This window comes from Salvelinus namaycush, chromosome 21 (genome assembly GCF_016432855.1).
Source record: "Salvelinus namaycush isolate Seneca chromosome 21, SaNama_1.0, whole genome shotgun sequence".
NCBI classification, from domain to species: Eukaryota; Metazoa; Chordata; class Actinopteri; order Salmoniformes; family Salmonidae; genus Salvelinus; species Salvelinus namaycush.
The window spans coordinates 13,718,913-13,737,032 of NC_052327.1; positions in this window are offsets into that span (position 1 = coordinate 13,718,913).

Below are 18,120 nucleotides of genomic sequence, written 5' to 3' on the forward strand. Positions count from 1 at the left end.
AAACATTCTTCCTTAGTTGTTAATTTTCTCGAAATCGAAAAGCCACAACCTAGATTCGAGCCAATGTCTTAAGTAGGTGAACATGTTGTTACTCCAACCTCGTGAAAGTGACAAACTGACTCGTTTTCATTTTCGTCAAAAACAACGTTATATCGAAGAAGTGCCATTAATTTGACGGCCTGCACATGCGCAATTCGCGCGACGTTTTCTGCGCATGAGCTTAATTAGCCAACGTCGCTATGACATCGCCTACAAGCGTAATCGGGAATTTCTATTGGAGAAGCAGTTTCTGCCTATCTTTATAGTGTACTGTCTTTGCCCAGACGGTCACGGCATCCATCAATCGTTTCTGTCAGTTTAACCAAGTTCCCTTTGTTTGCGGACGTGATGGACTCTAGCTGCGTTTAAAACCAGAACAGATGTGACTAATTTTTTTTTTTTTTCCGTGTGTTTTTATTTTTTTAGTTGGTTGGATGCTCAGTCAAGACAAGATGAACAAGAGAGAAGATGCATAGTACCTGAGATTTTTTTGTCGTCCACTTGTAAAATAACTAACCTGTTATCTGTCTATGTTGGCTTTTTGTTGCACTCGAGGACTGGAGTCCACAACCGTCGCTCTTGGAAAGTGATGATCTCACGATACAAACCGGTAAGGGTTTTGCATGTGTGGGTGCTACTGCTTGGTTGTTGAGTGAGTTGGTCGAAACAGTTATCTCGTGCGCACAATTGGTGAAATAAAAACTCCAGTGAAAAGGTACGCGTTTTTTATATTTCGCTCAACATTACTCACCATCGATTTTTTTGTCTTTCAAAGAAGTTTATTATTCGGTTGTTTCCCACTGGGCACATATGTCAGCAGTTCAACGTTCAGTTATGATTTACATTTGGTTGAGTAGTCAACTAACGTGAAATCAACAAACAATGTCACCATGTCATTGGATTTAATTGAAAGTTATGGAAAAAATACGGAATTCCCTTACGGTGATTACTTTTTTCAAATCCAATCAGTTTTCCACATTACTCCAGCGTCATCACATAGATTATTTTGGGTTGAAATGACGTACAAATAACGTTGATTCATTGCGTTTTTTGCCCAGTGGATTATTTATTGTTTTAGTCAGAAAGTAATGGAAAAACGTGACCATCTTGCTAAAACTATGGGCCTATTGATGTCACGGTAAGTAAATTTAAGCCAGAGCCAGGCATCCCTCGCAAAATCAAATGCAAAAAATGACCCTAGGTCATTGTCCCAACGTCATCTTACTCTCTTCATCCTCCCACATCACATGTTACCTTAGAGACCTGTGCCAGGTCCTATAACTCAAGTGGTACAATAGCCTACACAGCCTATCACCGGGGCACAGCTATAGGATATAAAAGGATTCATTGCATATCCGTAGGAAGTAGGGGTGCTGCACCCCCTGAAAAATCACAAAAGTAGTACACTGGGCCTTTACTAGTCCTATATTAGTGGACAGATATAGCCATCTGTAGCTCGGGTAACAAAAAAAATACACCTGGGCTGTCATGCCAAATAATGTTCCCATGTGTCCTTGTGGGCAAAAAGTGTGATATTTTTTGGTACAGTTGTGTCATTAATTTATTTTCACATATTGCCATGTGACTGTACAAAATTAAACAATCAGACTAAAATACTGAATTATGGTGTGTGGTTGCTGTGTGGGTGGGAGGTTCTGCCTGTCACTTGTTCTCAACAGGCAGCCAGTCTTGGAAGGGGGACTTGAAGAGGGAGACTGCAAAGTCCAGGCGCTGCTGCTCTCTTCTGAGTGTTTGCAGTGCTCGTGTTTTTAGTTAGTCTGTGTATCTCACATATTATGTGCCCAGTATGATAGAAAACCTTCTTAGCAGATAATGACAATAACAGTATATGAAATAAGGAAAAGTTGGAGGGTGGTTGGTAATGGAGGACATCAGGTGGATCCACATCTGGGTGTTGGGCAGAACCCCTAGGTCCTGGAGAACAGGAACAGGGTAGGAGACAGGGACGTAAACAAGCAAACACACAGGTTACACTTTACTGTGAGAAAATGTGATGGATTAGTACAGTGTTATAAATGGGAGATATGTACTTTTGGAAGGTATAGCCTACCTCAAGCTGGGATACCTCCTGGGGGCTTGGACAGTCGATGGTCCTAAAGTCATTTAGAGAGGTAAATTGAAGAGGTACATTTTTATAAGCTCAGCCTAACTGCCATTTTTTGCTTCCTCAAATGTCAACCAAAGCTTAACATACTTTGTCTATTGGGCTTCACTGAAGTGTAGGGTTTCAGGGCTTTCAGTGGTCGACTGTCCAACTGCTCCAACTGGAGAAGATTGTTTGCTTCCACCGAGGTAGCCCTACGAAGACAGAAACATATCAGTGTTTGGGAAACTAAAACTAGCTTCAGGTTATTTTGTGTGCAAATGCAAAGTTATGAGATTTTTTTATATACACCTTAACAGATGGTGACCCCAGCTAGGAGCAAAAGAGCAGCAACGTTTCCCAGGTCTCGCCTTCCTTTCATCCTTCTTCCAAACCAAGTTATTTGGCCGGATATCGTAGCACTTGGTCCCCTTCTTGATTCTGCTCCAGTAGCTGTCCTTCTGTTTCTCCTGCGCCGTGTCGATGTTCAGTCTCACCTTGATTGATAACAGGAATAAATACAATTTATATTTCATATTACAGATACATTTCTTACATATCTCTTGGAGGGCCAGAAAATATATGAACAGAGGACAATCATTTTTACCTGGTTAAAACCGTGCCTGAAGGTGGTCCTCGAAGGCGTTCTGCTCTGGTTCGACAACTTCCACCATATCAGGTGGTGTTTCAGTGGTCTGAAAGTACGTTATAGGGTCTGGTTGGTCCATTCACCAAACCTGGAGGAAGGGGTAGGAAAACGATATCTATTGACAATGTAAGATATTGAAATCTGTCCGATTTTATGTACCATGGTGAAAAACAAAAACAAATTGTAAAAAACAAATAACAAACCATTGGTGACAGAATATAACTTAACATCCATACCTTGTTCCAGCGTTCATGACATCAGTCACTCAAAGATGACCTCAGGAGAACCGTGGGTGTCATCATCGCCTTGGGAGGTGGCCTCGCCAGTCTCGTCCTTGATGGGTATCATACAAAACGAAAATCTATTTTTGTTTCCAAGCATCCATTTTAATGAGTTACAGAAGGGAATGTAGAGTTAAGCACGTACTCTTCATTTACTGACCTTAATGGGTATTGCCGCCACCCACTTGGTAAAGTGATCGGTTGCCGTCAGACACCGACTGGGTCCGATGACGTCCACCCCTAACATCTCTCTAACACTTTAGATGATTACTGTAACGATCGTCTGTTGAAGGAGTGGACCAAAGCACAGCGTGGTAAGTGTTCATGATTTATTAATAAAACTGAACAATAAATAACAAAACAACAAAGAGAACGAACAAAACCGAAACAGTTCTGTCAGGTGCAGAAACACAAAACAACTACCCACAAAAACCATGTGGGAAAAAGCTACCTAAGTATGGTTCTCAATCAGAGACAACGATAGACAGCTGCCTCTGATTGAGAACCACACCCGGCCAAACATAACAAAACATAGAAAATGAACATAGAATGCCCATCCAAATCACACCCTGACCAAACCAAAATAGAGACATATAAAGTTCTCTACGGTCAGGGCGTGACAGTACCCCCCCCCCACCAAAGGTGCGAACTCCGGACGCAAAACCTGAACCTATAGGGGAGGGTCTGGTGCGGGACGTAGACCCCGCTCCACCTCTGGCTTGGCCCACTTGGGTGGCGCCTCTAGAGCGGGGACCCTCGCCGCTCGCTGGGGACCCTCGTAGCGGGCCCCGGACTGGGGACCCTCGTAGCGGGGGCCGGGCTGGGGACCGTCGTAGCGGAACCCTCTGGAAGCTCCGGGCTGCAGGGCGACTCTGGAAGCTCCGGGCTGGGGAGACACACAGGAGACCTGGCTCTAGGAGCAGGCACAGGACTCACCAGGCTGGGGAGACATACAGGGGTTCTCTTCCTTGGCCGAGGCACCAGATACACTGTGCGTGGAGGCACACTGGCGGTCTCGAGCGCAGAGCTGGCACAACTCTTTCTGGCTGGATACCCCCTGTAGCCCGGCTAGTGCGGGGAGCTGGAATAGGCCGCACTGGGCTGTGCTGGCGAACCGGGGACACCGTGCGTAGAGCTGGTGCAGGATAACCCGGGCCGAGGAGACGCATTGGAGACCAGATGCGCTGAGCCGGCACCCTCCGTCCTGGCTGGGTGCCCACTCTAGCCCAGCCGATGCGAGGAGCTGGAATATAGCGCACCGGGCTATGAGTGTGCACTGGGGACACCGTGCGCATCACCCCATAGCACGGGGCCTGACCAGTCACATGCTCGCCACAGTAAGCACAGGGAGTTGGCTAAGGTCTCCAACCTGACTCTGCCACACTCCCCGTGTGCCTCCACCCCAAAATATTTCTGGGGCTGCCTCTCGTGCACTCCTCTTAGAGCCAACTCCTCGTAGCGTCGCCGCTCCGCCTTAGCTGCTTCCAGCTCCTCTTTAGGACGGCGATATTCTCCCGTCTGTGCCCAGGGTCCCTTGCCGTCCAGGATTTCCTCCCATGTCCAACTCTCCAAAAAACGCTGCTCCCTCTTACCACGCTGCTTGGTCTTTTGGTGGTGGGTAGTTCTGTAACGATCGTCTGTTGAAGAAGGAGTGGACCAAAGGGCAGCGTGGTAAGTGTTCATGATTTATTAATAAAACTGAACACTAAATAACAAAACAACAAAGAGAACGAACGAAACTGAAACAGTTCTGTCAGGTGCAGAAACACAAAACAGAAAACAACTACCAACAAAAACCATGTGGGAAAAAGCTACCTAAGTATGGTTCTCAATCAGAGACAACGATAGACAGCTGCCTCTGATTGAGAACCACACCCTGCCAAACAACAAAGAAATACAAAACATAGAAAATGAACATGGAATGCCCACCCAAATCACACCTTGACCAAACCAAAATAGAGACATATAAAGCTCTCTACGGTCAGGGCGTGACAATTACGTTATTCTTACCCGTATCTGTGTCACACAGTATGCAGATTTTCATATTTGTAAGGATACTGACACACACATTCTATAATACTGAACTCTGCTGAGGTCAAATAAAGAAACCATTACAAAACAACTTATCAGGACAAAATTTGAATTGTGACACTTACCGATCATGTGCCATGGTGAAACAACTTTGATGGGCTTCAACTCCGGGCGCCACAGTCTTAAACCTCTCAAACTTCTGGCAAGCTAGACCGGGTACTGATCTTTAAGCAAAAAGTGACAAATTGAAAAATTGTGTGCTCTCTAATATGACATTCATTGAAATCATAATTTCAGATATAATAGAATGTGATTGATAAACAAAAGGTTATTTCACTTGCCCAGCTGTCACTAGCCCAGCTGTCCACCTCCTTGACAATTCCCCGTCAGAAGAAGCGTAGGTTGATTTTGGCAGTCATGCTCTTCACTCCAAAATGGCCAGCATGCATCTCGTTCAGCACGGCCTCCTCCTTAGTAAAAATCACCCTCCTGTGTGGCTGGCCATCCTTCCCCCGTAGGTACATATGATTGCCTAACAAGTTGGAAGAGAAGAGTCGTTGAAATACTCTAGTCTAAGTACATTTGCACTGCTGTCTTTCTCAGTTTCTTTCTCTCCATCGCTCTCTGTCTGTCTTCCACTTTCTTCCCACCTCTCTCTCCCTCTCTCACTTTCATCCTTTCGTTCTCAGTGTCTGTTAAGGGAAGACACCAAGTTAAGGGCATTTGTAATTACCATAATTGCTTACACCTAACCATTTGATTGATCAGGTTTAGCTTATAGCTAGATACCTCAATATGACAGACATAACTATATCAGTTGAGGCTGCTGAGGGGAAGACGGTTCATAATAATGGCTGGAATGGAGTCAATGAAGCGGTATCAACTAAATGGAAACCACGTGTTTGATACCATTCCATTTACTCCATTCCAGACATTATTATGAGCCATCATCCCCTCAGCAGCCTCCACTGAACAATAGCTAGCAACATGTAGCTGACCAACTAGCTAGATGGAAAATGGTTGTTGAAAAATGGTTGTATATAGCTAAATCTGTCCAGTTGTCTAATAGAAATTAACTGCTTAACGTTACCCTGAATTGTGAATTTCTTTGTTGCGCCTCTTGTCGTGATCAGTGGTGCCTTTATAGTACTGCTCCTGGTTGGAAAGATAAAAGGAAATCTGAGGGATGCCATTGAAGTGCAAGCTTTTATTTTTGTATATATATTTTACATTTATTTAAAATACTTTTTTTATTGCAACAATAATAACAATATTACACACCAAAAGCTACAATAGCAGCTACTGTAGCTGGCTAGCTGACTAGGCAGGCGGCGGTAAATAAGTACAGTAGCTAGCAACGTGTAGTCTGGGTGTAGCTGGTGCACAGGAGTCAGGCGCAAGACAGCAGAGATGAGTAACACAAGTAACTTTACTCAAATATTCCAATAACATGTCGTAATACTGAGCCCACAATAACGGACCGAACATACATAAAACAATCACGCACAAAAACCATGGGGAAAACAGAGGGTTAAATAATGAACTGGTAATTGGGGAATTGAAACCAGGTGTGTAAAACAAAGACAAAACAAATGGAAAATGAAAAATTGATCGGCGATGGCTAGAAGGCCGGTGACGTCGACCGCCGAACGCCGCCCGAACAAGGAGAGGGACCGACTTCGGCGGAAGTCGTGACACAACGTCAATCTAAAAACAGCTTAAATTATTTCTTCCTATTTTAACTATTATATAAAGACAAATATATGGTTAAGAAAGTGTTCTCTTTTCGTTCCTCTGAAGCAGCAGGTTGTCAACGTCAAATACCGTCCTTAGAGAGGAATCCACAATGCTCGCGCGCATCAACAGACGCCTGTGTAGCCAGGCGCCAATGCCGCATTCAAAATAACTCGTAACTCCGAAATCTCAGACTTCAGTGCATACTCTCAACTAGGAACTCAGAAATATTTGCACTCTAAATTGTGCTTATTATGATCAAGTTCGATTCCCACAGTTATTTATTTTAAAGTTTGCTACAATTCTATATTTAAATAAATAGGGATCAAATTTGACTACTACATTTGTTGTTACACAGGACCACGTGCTGACACAGATAATTACGGACCAGCAGACTACGAAGAGGCTTGCGCCAAAGACAGTAGAGTATGAAGATCGGCTAAAACTTATTCTCCAATAGAAATTCCCGATCACACTTGTAGGTGACGTTGGCTAGCTAAGCTCATGCGTAGAAATACTTCATCGGGTCTAACGGTCGTCTCACGCCGAACTGTCAAATCAAAGGCACTCCTTCGATACAAAGTTGTTTTTTGATGAAAATGAAAACATGTCACGAGGTTGGGGTAAAAACATGTTCAACTACATAAGTCATTGGCTCGAATTTAGGTTGTGCCTAAAAATGAACAACTAAGGAAGAATTTTTCACTTCTCTCATTGACTTCTCAAACCCTAAACCCCAGCCTGGTCTGTTTCGCAAGCGTTGCCATAAGTGTTGCGATGTTTCTCCTCTGGGTTTAGAAACTCTGCTCGCGCCCTCATGCCATAGACTTTAAGGTTGATTCTCTCAGGCAGGATGAAAACGATTACGTCGAACATGATCATTTGCTAGTTACGGCTACTTTCGCTATGATACTTATCGATTATTTTGGTGCCATTCAACACCATTCAGCAATATGGTGCGCTTCAAATTCAAAAACTTTCGACATCATGCGCAATCAGGAGTTTTCCATAGGAATATGTGGAGGACGTCAGTGATATCACTCTCTACTGGTTTTAATGTCTATGGCTATAACATATGACGTGTGCGCCATCGTGCGTGTGATCATGACATACCAAAATTAACTGTGAATCAATTATATTAATTTTGGGGTAGGTCGAAACCCTCATGGACATTGAGCTAGCTAGCTAGTTTTTCCTGGGAAATTATTATAGGGTAAGCCTAACAGGTAGCCTAGTGGTTAGAGCGTTGGACTAGTAACCGGAAGGTTGCAAGATCAAATCCCCGAGCTGACAAGGTAAAAATGTGTCCTTCTGCCCCTGAACAAGGCAGTTAACCCACTGTTCCTAGGCCGTCATTGAAAATAAGAATTTGTTCTTAACTGACTTGCCTAGTTAAATAAAGGTCAAATAAAATTACATTTTTTACCCGACATGCATATGGTTCTCTTTTTAGCTGGTTCTTTGTAGAGTTTTTACTCAGAGTCATACAAAATCGTGTGTTTCTCTACTCCGACGATTAACCCACAGATAAAAAGGGAAACATAATTGTTTTTGAGTTAATCTTTGATTAATCTCTCCTCTTTTGTCTTTCAAGTATTTGTGATATCCAATAAGGAGGGGACTTGTGGAGCGTCTTAAATAGAACCAAGTTCTATTTTAGCACTTGGCTAAGCAGACGCTCGTTCACACGCGCGAGCGGTGTGGGTGAATTGATTAAATAACATGTATTTGTACATTTATTTAGCAATGCTTGCGCATGCAACATGGCTGGTGTGGTTTGCATGTAAAATACAACTTGGTCCCGCCTCTATCTACTCATTGGTTTTCAGGAGCATACAATCCCACGTGGGTAATTGAAAAATGAACTAGGAGAGATGAATGATAGTTTAGTTAGTTGCCTAACTAGGTTTCCTCTTTTATCTGTGGATTAACACTAGAAGTGCCAAGAGCATAATTTTGAGGTCATATGAATTTAACATTTTCATTACTCTGCCACGTCATGTCACCCCACCCTTAAATAAGTCTATTCAACACTGTTAGAATTTCGATATCACTAACTGAGTTTGTGTGATAAGCAGTTTTAGGAGGACATGACACACAATAATAATGCATTTCTTTGTGATGGTGTATAATGTTTTGGGGTTTTTCGTTTTTACATATTGGCTACAGTAACATAAACAAATGAAAATTCATGTTTTTCATATTCTAATGATACCTAAAACCTTCATAAATACAACCAAAGGATTATTTTTGCAATAGCGTATATCAAAAAACCAGACCATATGCATTTCAGGCAAAATAACAACCCAATGTTCATCTCCCAGGTCAAATCAGCTATCTCGCTAGCTAAATGTCCATGAATGTTTCATGTCATAAAAAGAGATACAATTTTATTTGTCACATGTGCCAAACACAACTGGTGTAGACTTTTTTTTACAGTGAAATGCTTGCTTACGAGCCCTTCCCAACGATGCAGAGTTTAAAAATAAAATAGAAACAGGAGGAGTAAAATAAAATACACAAGAATGGAGCTACATTCAGGGAGTACCAGTACCAGATCAATGTGCAGAGGTATGTGAGGTAGATATGTACATGAAGGCAGGGTAAAAGTATCTAGTCATCAGGATTGATGATGATGATAATAATAATAATAATAATAATTAGTGATGCACCTACATGACATTTTTGGCCGATATCCAATATTTTACTTACCAAAAAAAACAATACCGATATTTAACATTTTAGTGGCCTTTTTAAGCATTCTAGTACAGTTAACTATTTAACACACACACATGGACGCAGGGGTCTAAGGCACTGCATCTCAGTGAAAGAGGAGTCACTACAGTCCCTGGTTCGAATCCAGGCTGTATCATATCCGGCCGTGATTGGGAGTCCCATAGGGCGGCGCACAATTGGCCCAGCATCATCCAGGTTTAGGGGTGTTTTCCTGGAATAAAAAGCATGGACAAACACACACACACACACACACAACCAGTCAAACGTTTGGACACAAAGTCAGCTAATTTCCACTACATTCAGATGTTAAATATTAAAAATCCATCTGATTCGTACACTGGCTGTAATGTTTTTATTTTAACCTGCCCTTATCTACACTGAAATAATAATTTCAGTAGTCCTCTATGAGAAATTTTATTCTACACCCTTGTGGTTGAATATACTGTACCAGTCAAAAGTTTGGACACACCAACTCATTCAAGGGTTTTTCTTTATTTTTACTATTTTCTACATTGTAGAATAACATTGAAGACATCAAAACTATGAAATGACACATATGGAGTCATGTAGTAACCAACATTTTTTAAAAACCTAAATACATTTTGGATTTGAGATTCTTCAAAGTAGCACACTCTTGGTATTCTCTCAACCAGGTTCACCTGGAATGCTTTTCCAACAGTCTTGAAAGAGTTGCCACATGCTGAGCACTTGTTGGCTGCTTTTCATTCACTTTGCGGTCCAACTCATCCCAAACCATCTCAATTGGGTTAAGGTCGGGTGATTGTGGAGGCCACGTCATCTGATGCAGCACTCCATCACTCTCCTTCTTGGTCAAATAGCCATTACACAGCCTGGAGGTGTGTTGGGTCATTGTCCTGTTGAAAAACAAATGATAGTCCCACTAAGTGCGATCCAGATGGGATGGCGTATCACTGCATAATGCTATAGTAGCCATGCTGGTTAAGTGTGCCTTGAATTCTAAATAAATCACAGTGTCACCAGCAAAGCACCATCACACCACCTCCATGCTTCAAGGTTGGAACCACACACTTCTCACTGCCCCAGATACATTTTCACCTTTGGCACGAAGGTCATTTGTTGGGGGGTGTAAATCTCATACAGAAGTTATACACCTGGTGTCAAGGGAGTAATCTTTCCTGGACCAAGAACGTCCCATTTGAATTGATAAGGACTGCAGTTGTGGGTGGTTGTATGGATGGAGCAAACTGGGAGGCTGATAGGTGGACCTGTGCTGGAGCAGACTGGGAGGCCGGTAGGTTGACCTGGTGCAGTGTCATCAGGCTGTGTGGTGGAGGCCATGCTGGTTATGCTGGTCTCAGGTTCTGCCTGTGTTGTACCAAGCTGATGGACATGTTGTCTAGATGCAGAGGACATAATGACTAGCTGTTGGTTGAGTGTGTCAATGTACCTCTCTCTGCTCTAGATCCTCTCTTGTTGTGCTCAGATGGTCTCTGAGGTCATAATTTGTCTGACTCAGTTTGTCCATTCTGCTTTCTAATTTAGCAAAAGATGCTCTCCTCTGCTATCCTCCCTGAACTGTTTCATCTCTTCTTTTAGTTTCTGGACAGTGTCATCCTCTTGAAGCTTGTTCTCTCAGAGTTCTATGACCTCTGCTTCAACTAGGGAGAGGGTGTTGTGGAAACGTTGCATAGCAGGTGTACTTGGTGCTGTAGGCATGTTCTTGGCTCTGTCTGCTGCAGGTGAGGTAGGTAGAGGGACACCGAGAGCTTCTTGCTGGGTCACAGAGGCTGTTGTGTTGGGGCCTGCTTTTCTCCATCATCTCCCTCCTTGACTTTTTCCTCAGCTTCTGAGATGAGTTCAGCTTCTACTTTTAGGGTAGCAAACACATTCAAGCCTCCAGGCTTTTGAGAATCATTGCCTTGTATCAATACAGTTCCATTATTGTATAAGTTGACTGTTTGGTATGCGTTGCTCTGGTCAGCTTCTTCAAAAATGATGACCTGACAGCCGTGGCTGATGCCGCTCTTTTTTGAGAAAGGGAAATGGTTGCAAATAACCCTTTTCCATATGTGCCCTCGTTAGGTATTACTTTTATTATTGTTTTGCAACTGGTAAGATCTGCAAACAGGTATTCATGGTTCTCTCCCATCAAACCTTTGAACATTTTCTTAGTTTTCCCGATCTGGATGTCTGGTGGGTAAACAATTTCCATTACAATGCTGGTGATGTTGACTACAATATTGCAGTAGAAGCCTACCTTTTCCAAAACATCGTTGTTTCTTGCATTATTGTCCCTAGTGTCTTTAGAGAACTGTTTTACTTTGATATCCTTTGTCTTTTGTCCTTTTGTCTTTCTGTTGTGTTGGTAACTAGCTATGTTTTGTTAGCTAGCTTCTTTTAGGAGAGTCCCTAACAACTGGTAAACAATCCAGCTAGCTAAGCTAACTGCACAATTTTATAAAAATATACTTTTACACAAGCTCATCTTCATCGTTTGCTGCTTGTTTTGTCTCCCGTTTAGTCTTGCAGTTTTTCGTTTGTTTTTTCCAATGTACTTCACTCTAAAACCATGTAAATTTCGATATTTGTAGGAGTAAATTTTTTCAGCAGCTGCTCAATTTGGATCTCTCTCTTTCTATTATCCACCAGATCTCAATATTTTAAGTGAGAGAATGACTCAGAACGAACTGTTGTTTCCCAGTTGTAGAGCTCTCCCCTAGCTGCACAGGGAGGCTATCTAACTTCTCTCTCATGTTGTGTTGAACCATAGTAACCCAGAAAAAGAGCGGCTAAACCTAGGTTACTCTCTTCGTCTGGAATTGGCAGGGTACACCCATTGGGGTAAAATATCCTTCAAAAGGTCCTGATGAATGTTCAGAGACCTCTAGGTTCACAGCGAGTACAATAAATACATAGCAGTGGACTACTGTAAACAGCTGAGACGGTTGCCTGTCAGTGAGTAGGTCTGTCTGTCTCTTTGGCCACATGGCTATTAGTCTTAACGCTGCCAATAGAGATTTGAAACCAATTATATACCTATGCACAACTGGAGCAGCTGAATGGTAGGAAAGTCAGTCAGTCAGTGGTCTCTTTAGCCACTGGTCAGTGATTTACTGAATGTTACAAGAACTTCCGACGTGAGTTCCATTCTGGAACATTCCACATGAGAGGATCAAAATGTTCCTCTGAGCCGCTGTTAAAGCATCTGTTCTGCCCCTCCCCTTTTAATTCTGCCAGTTGATGTTTAAAACTCTCCCTGGCGAATAATCCCACAATGGACGGTGGTAATCTCAAATTCAGGACACGACAGTTTAACACACCTTAAACTGGCCACACACGTGAATACAGAGGAGAAATAAAAAACACACAAGTAGGTTGGAGATTGTTGATTGTTACACATCAGACCTAGGTTCAAATGCTCTTGAAATTATTTCAAATACTTTATCAGTGCTTGATTGAGCTTGCCTGTTGCTACGTAACGAATAGAAAAGTCATAAAAGTGCAAAACCCTGGCCAAGTGACACTCCAGAGAGACTAAAGAAAACGCTGTTGCACATGTCAATAAAATGTAAATAGAAAAGCTATCAAATATCTAAATGTAGTGTATATGTATTTAAAAGTTCTTCCTAGAGATGTTTGTGGAAGTTACTGGATTTCTCCCTCATGCCAACTTCTTCGTTCCCATGTGGGGAGGTATTTTGGTGCAGGACAGGAAGTGAGGGTACAGAGTTACAGATTTTGCATTCCCCTGGGGCCACGTTCAGTTCCAAAATGTTCTAGAACATTGCAGATAGAAATTCCATGAATAGAGCTGACGTGATTCCTTCTACGTCAGAAAGGCATGTTTTGTTCTACATAGCATATTTCTATCTGCATGTTCCAAAAAGTTGCATCCTGCTGAACACGGCGTGGGTGTCGAGGGAGGTATCAGGTATCGTGTCTAGACGACCAGCTGTGCATCTTCACTCTGTTCCCCTCCCTCCCTGAACTTCCCTCTGGCGTCAGGGGTGCGTTCAGTAGAGCGCGCTGTTTTTGAACGTTCAGCTAGAAATATGCTATGTGGAACCAACATGCCTCTGACATGTAGAATGAGGAATCGCGTCGGCTCTATTCCTGGTATTTCTATTTGGAACGTTCGAGAACGTTTTGCAAGTGAACGCGGCCCAGTTGTCACCTCTCACCCCTGACACCTGAGCTGGGCATCGTCTAGATTACTGAGTTTGATCTACACATCAATTATAAAAATGTGTGAATTTACTCCGCGCATTCTGTACCTTGGGCTGATGACCTTCGTGAATGAGCGGAATGTCATTGGGATCTATAGAGTATAATCCTGATAACAAAACAGCATAACATACAGTAGTCTTTTTTTTAGGATGCCATTCATATTTTATGTTCCTGTGTTTTAGACAGTTGTCACGTCTACTCCCGCTCCCCCTCTCTGGCGCTCGTTTGTCGCCAGTTTGTTCATTATTACGCACACCTCCCACCATTGTTACGCACACCTGCGCTTCATCACCTTCCTGATTACCTCCCAACAGTATATCTGTCAGTTCCTTTGGTTCTTTCCCCATGCGATATTGATTCTGTTCCTGTGTTATATGTCTGTACACTACTCGTGTTTCTTGTTTTGTTCCATGTTTCATTTATTATTAAATTCACTCCCGACTCCTAGCGTACTCGTTACAACAGTATATACAGTACCAGTCAAAAGTTTGGACACACCAACTCATTCAAGGGTTTTTCTTTATTTTTACTATTTTCTACATTGTAGAAAAATAGTGACGACATCAAAACTATGAAATAACACATATGGAATAATGTAGTAAGCAAAAAAGTGTTCAACAAATCAAAATATATTTTAGATTCTTCAAAGTAGCCACACTTTGCCTTGATGACAGCTTTGCACACTCTTGGCATTCTCTCAACCAGCTTCATGAGGAATACTTTTCCAACAGTCTTGAAGGAGTTCCCACATATGTTGAGCACTTGTTGGCTGCTTGCCTTCACTCTGCGGTCCAACTCATCCCAAACCATCTCAATTGGGTTGAGGTCGGGTGATTGTGGAGGCCAGGTCATCTGATGCAGCACTCCATCACTCTCCTTCTTGGTCAATTAGCCCTTACACAGCCTGGAGGTGTGTTGGGTCATTGTCCTGTTGAAAATAAATGATAGTCCCACTAAGCGCAACCCAGATTGGATGGCATATCACTGCAGAATGCTGTGGTAGCCATGCTAGTTAAGTATGCCTTGAATTCTAAATAAATCATTGAGTGTCACCAGCAAAGCACCATCACACCTCCTCCTCCATGCTTCATGGTGGGAACCACAAATGTGTAGATCATCTGTTCACCTACTCTGCGTCTCACAAAGACACGGCAGTGGCAACACTAGCTGCAGTAACCCATGGGGAGGGGGTCACACTCGGACATTCAGAGAGGGGGTATATTATTGTGACCCTGGTGGCACAAAATCAAAGTCTGACTGCATGGAGATGCTTGGGAATAGGGTCAATACGGGTGACCGTAATTGTGAGTGTTTCAGGGAAAAGGTGTACATTTGACCTCCATCATCTAGGATGATGGAGTGGTTGATAAAATGGTTAATAAAATCTCTCAATTTCTGCCCATTTTTTGCGCGGTCTTGCAGGCCTTCTCATGCAGCTGCAACTGTAAGTGCATTTTTAAATCAAGACCTTTCTTGAGTTGGACTCTGGGATGGTGCAATTGTTGAGAATGTGAGCTTATGGTTGTGTGGGGGGAAAGGGTTGAGTTTGTGTGGGTGTATGTGTGTATCCCACAACTGTTGTGAAGGAGTAAAAGATGTTAGGGACAATAGAGGATGATCCACAGCTATATATAATACAAATCGAGGTGAGGGCGATGGAAATGCATATGGCAGTTGATCTACTTCAATTTGGTAAATGGCACTGTGTGCTCTTTTCGAAGGATGGATCCCAGTCGGTTCAGGGCTATGGGATACAGGGGGTCGAGGGTGGTCTGCCGGTCATTAGGATGACAACCCAACTCGGGATGAGGAGGGCTTTTAGCGGGAGGAATAGTAGGGACCAATTGGAGGTTTGCAATGCAAATATCATGGTACAGGTATATAGACACTCAATCATCATGTTACTTTTTAATGGTACGTTTACAAACATATATTTTGATAGAAATAATTGAAAGTTGTGTCTCATTATGGTAAGTGGTGAAATAAGTATAGCCAGTAACAATTGTAATGGCTTAGCAGATAATAAGAAAAGACGATCAGTATTTACCTGGCTAAAAGAGAAAGAATTTAATATCTATTGTTTACAGGAAACCCATTCAACAATTTTAGATGAAGTTTTGTGGAAAAAGAACTGGGGGGGCGGGCGAAATATATTTCTCCCATGGGCAAAGAAATTCAAAAGGGGTGATGGTTTTAATGAACAATAATTTTGATCCAAATGTGCAAATTGTCCAAACAGATCCTCAAGGTAGATGAATTATTAACCTATACGGTCTGAATAATGATGATCCAAGCTTCTTTGAAAATATATATAAGAATTTATCAACTCTACAAGCAACACTAAACTCTATTATTATGGTGGGAGATTTTAATACGGTCTTAAATACCTCTGTGGACCAGAAAGTTTGTGGTGTGATTTCCTATCACCCTCAGGCACTTAAGGAAATCATGAATGTCATGGATATATTGGAATTAGTGGACATATGGAGACTTAAATACCCTGACCTAGTGAGATATACATGGCGGAGGCTTAATCAAGCTAGTCGTCTTGACTACTTTCTTATACCATTCTCTCTGACACTAAAAGTTTAAAAAGTGTTGATAGGGGACAGAATGCGGTCGGATCATCACTTAATTGGCATATATATTACTCTTACAGAATTTCCACGTGGGCGAGGATATTGGAAATTTAATCAAAGCCTACTAGATGATAAATTGTTTAGAACTAGGACAGAAGAATTTATAACTGACTTTTTCAGACATAACATAGGTACAGCAGATCCCCTTATTGTATGGGACACTTTTAAGTGTGCTTTTAGAGGCCATGAAATTCAGTACTCATCTATAAAACAAAAGCAATTTAGATCAGAGGAGTCCATATTAACAAAGGAAATTGAAGGACTAACAGTACAGTTAGAGACCAATAAAAACGGTACCATAGAGGCACAGAGTAAGTTCGAGGAAAAACAAAAAGAAATGGAGGAACTTATTCAAGAAAAAATAATGCGATCTGGATGGAATATGGTGAAAAATGCACCAAATTCTTTTTCAATCTTCAATATAGAAATGCCACCAAAAATGTTTTATTAAAACTTGTTACAAATGATGGAGTCACGCATGATTCACAAAATGATATTTTGAAAGAGGAAGTAAAGTACTTTAAGAATATGTTTTCGTTTCAGGCTCCTCCATCTCCAATAACAAACTAATTGTATAGATTTTTTTCCTAATAATAATGAAAAATGAACATCTGTACAGAAAGACTCATGTTAAGGCCAAATTACAGAGGAGGAACTGCTTGATGCAATTGGGGCCTTTAAAAACCTCTTGGCGCACCGATCCCTTTAGCGGGATCATTTTCATCAACATCACCTGAATTGCAGAGCGCCAAATTCAAATTAAATTACAAAAAATATTTAATTTGCAATATACCAAAACACAGTTTAGCTTGTTGTTAATCCACCTGGCATGTCAGATTTAGAAAAAAAAACTTTACAGCGAAAGCAAACCAAGCGTTTTTGAGGACAGCTCTCAGTAGACAAAACATTACAAACAGCTAGCAGCAAAGTAGATTGGTCACGAAAGTCAGAAAAGCAATAAAAATAATCGCTTACCTTTGATCTTCAGATGTTTGCACTCACGAGACTCCCAGTTACAGAATAAATGTTTGTTTTGCTCGATAAAGATTATTTTTATATCCAAAAACCTCAATTTGGTTGGGGCGTTTTGTTGAGTAATCCACAGGCTCGTGCAGGTCACAACGGGCAGAAGAAAATTCCAAATAGTATCCGTAAAGTTCCTAGAAACATGTCAAATGTTTTTTATAATCAATCCTCAGGTTGTTTTTACAATAAATGATCGATAATATTTCAACCGGACGGTAAATTTCAACCGGACGGTCTCGTTCCTGTGTCGCGCGCATGAACAAATCTAAGGACATCTGGGTATCCACTGACGCGATGTGATCATTCTCGCTCATTTTTCAGAATAAAAGCTTGAAACTATGTCTGTTCACACCCTGTGGAAGCCATAGGGAAAGGATTCTGGTTGATATCCCTTTAAATGGAGGATAGGCTTGCAATGGAACAGAGTAGTTTCAGAAAAACAGCACTTCCTGGTTGGATTTTCCTCAGGTTTTCGCCTGCAATATTAGTTATTTTATACTCACAGACAATATTTTGACAGTTTTGGAAACTTTAGAGTGTTCTCTATCCTAATCTGCCAATTATATGCATATTTTAGCATCTGGGCCTGAGAAATGGGCAGTTTACTTTGGGAATGTTATTTATCCAAACATCAAAATACTGCCCCCTAGCTTCAAGAGGTTAGGATGGGAA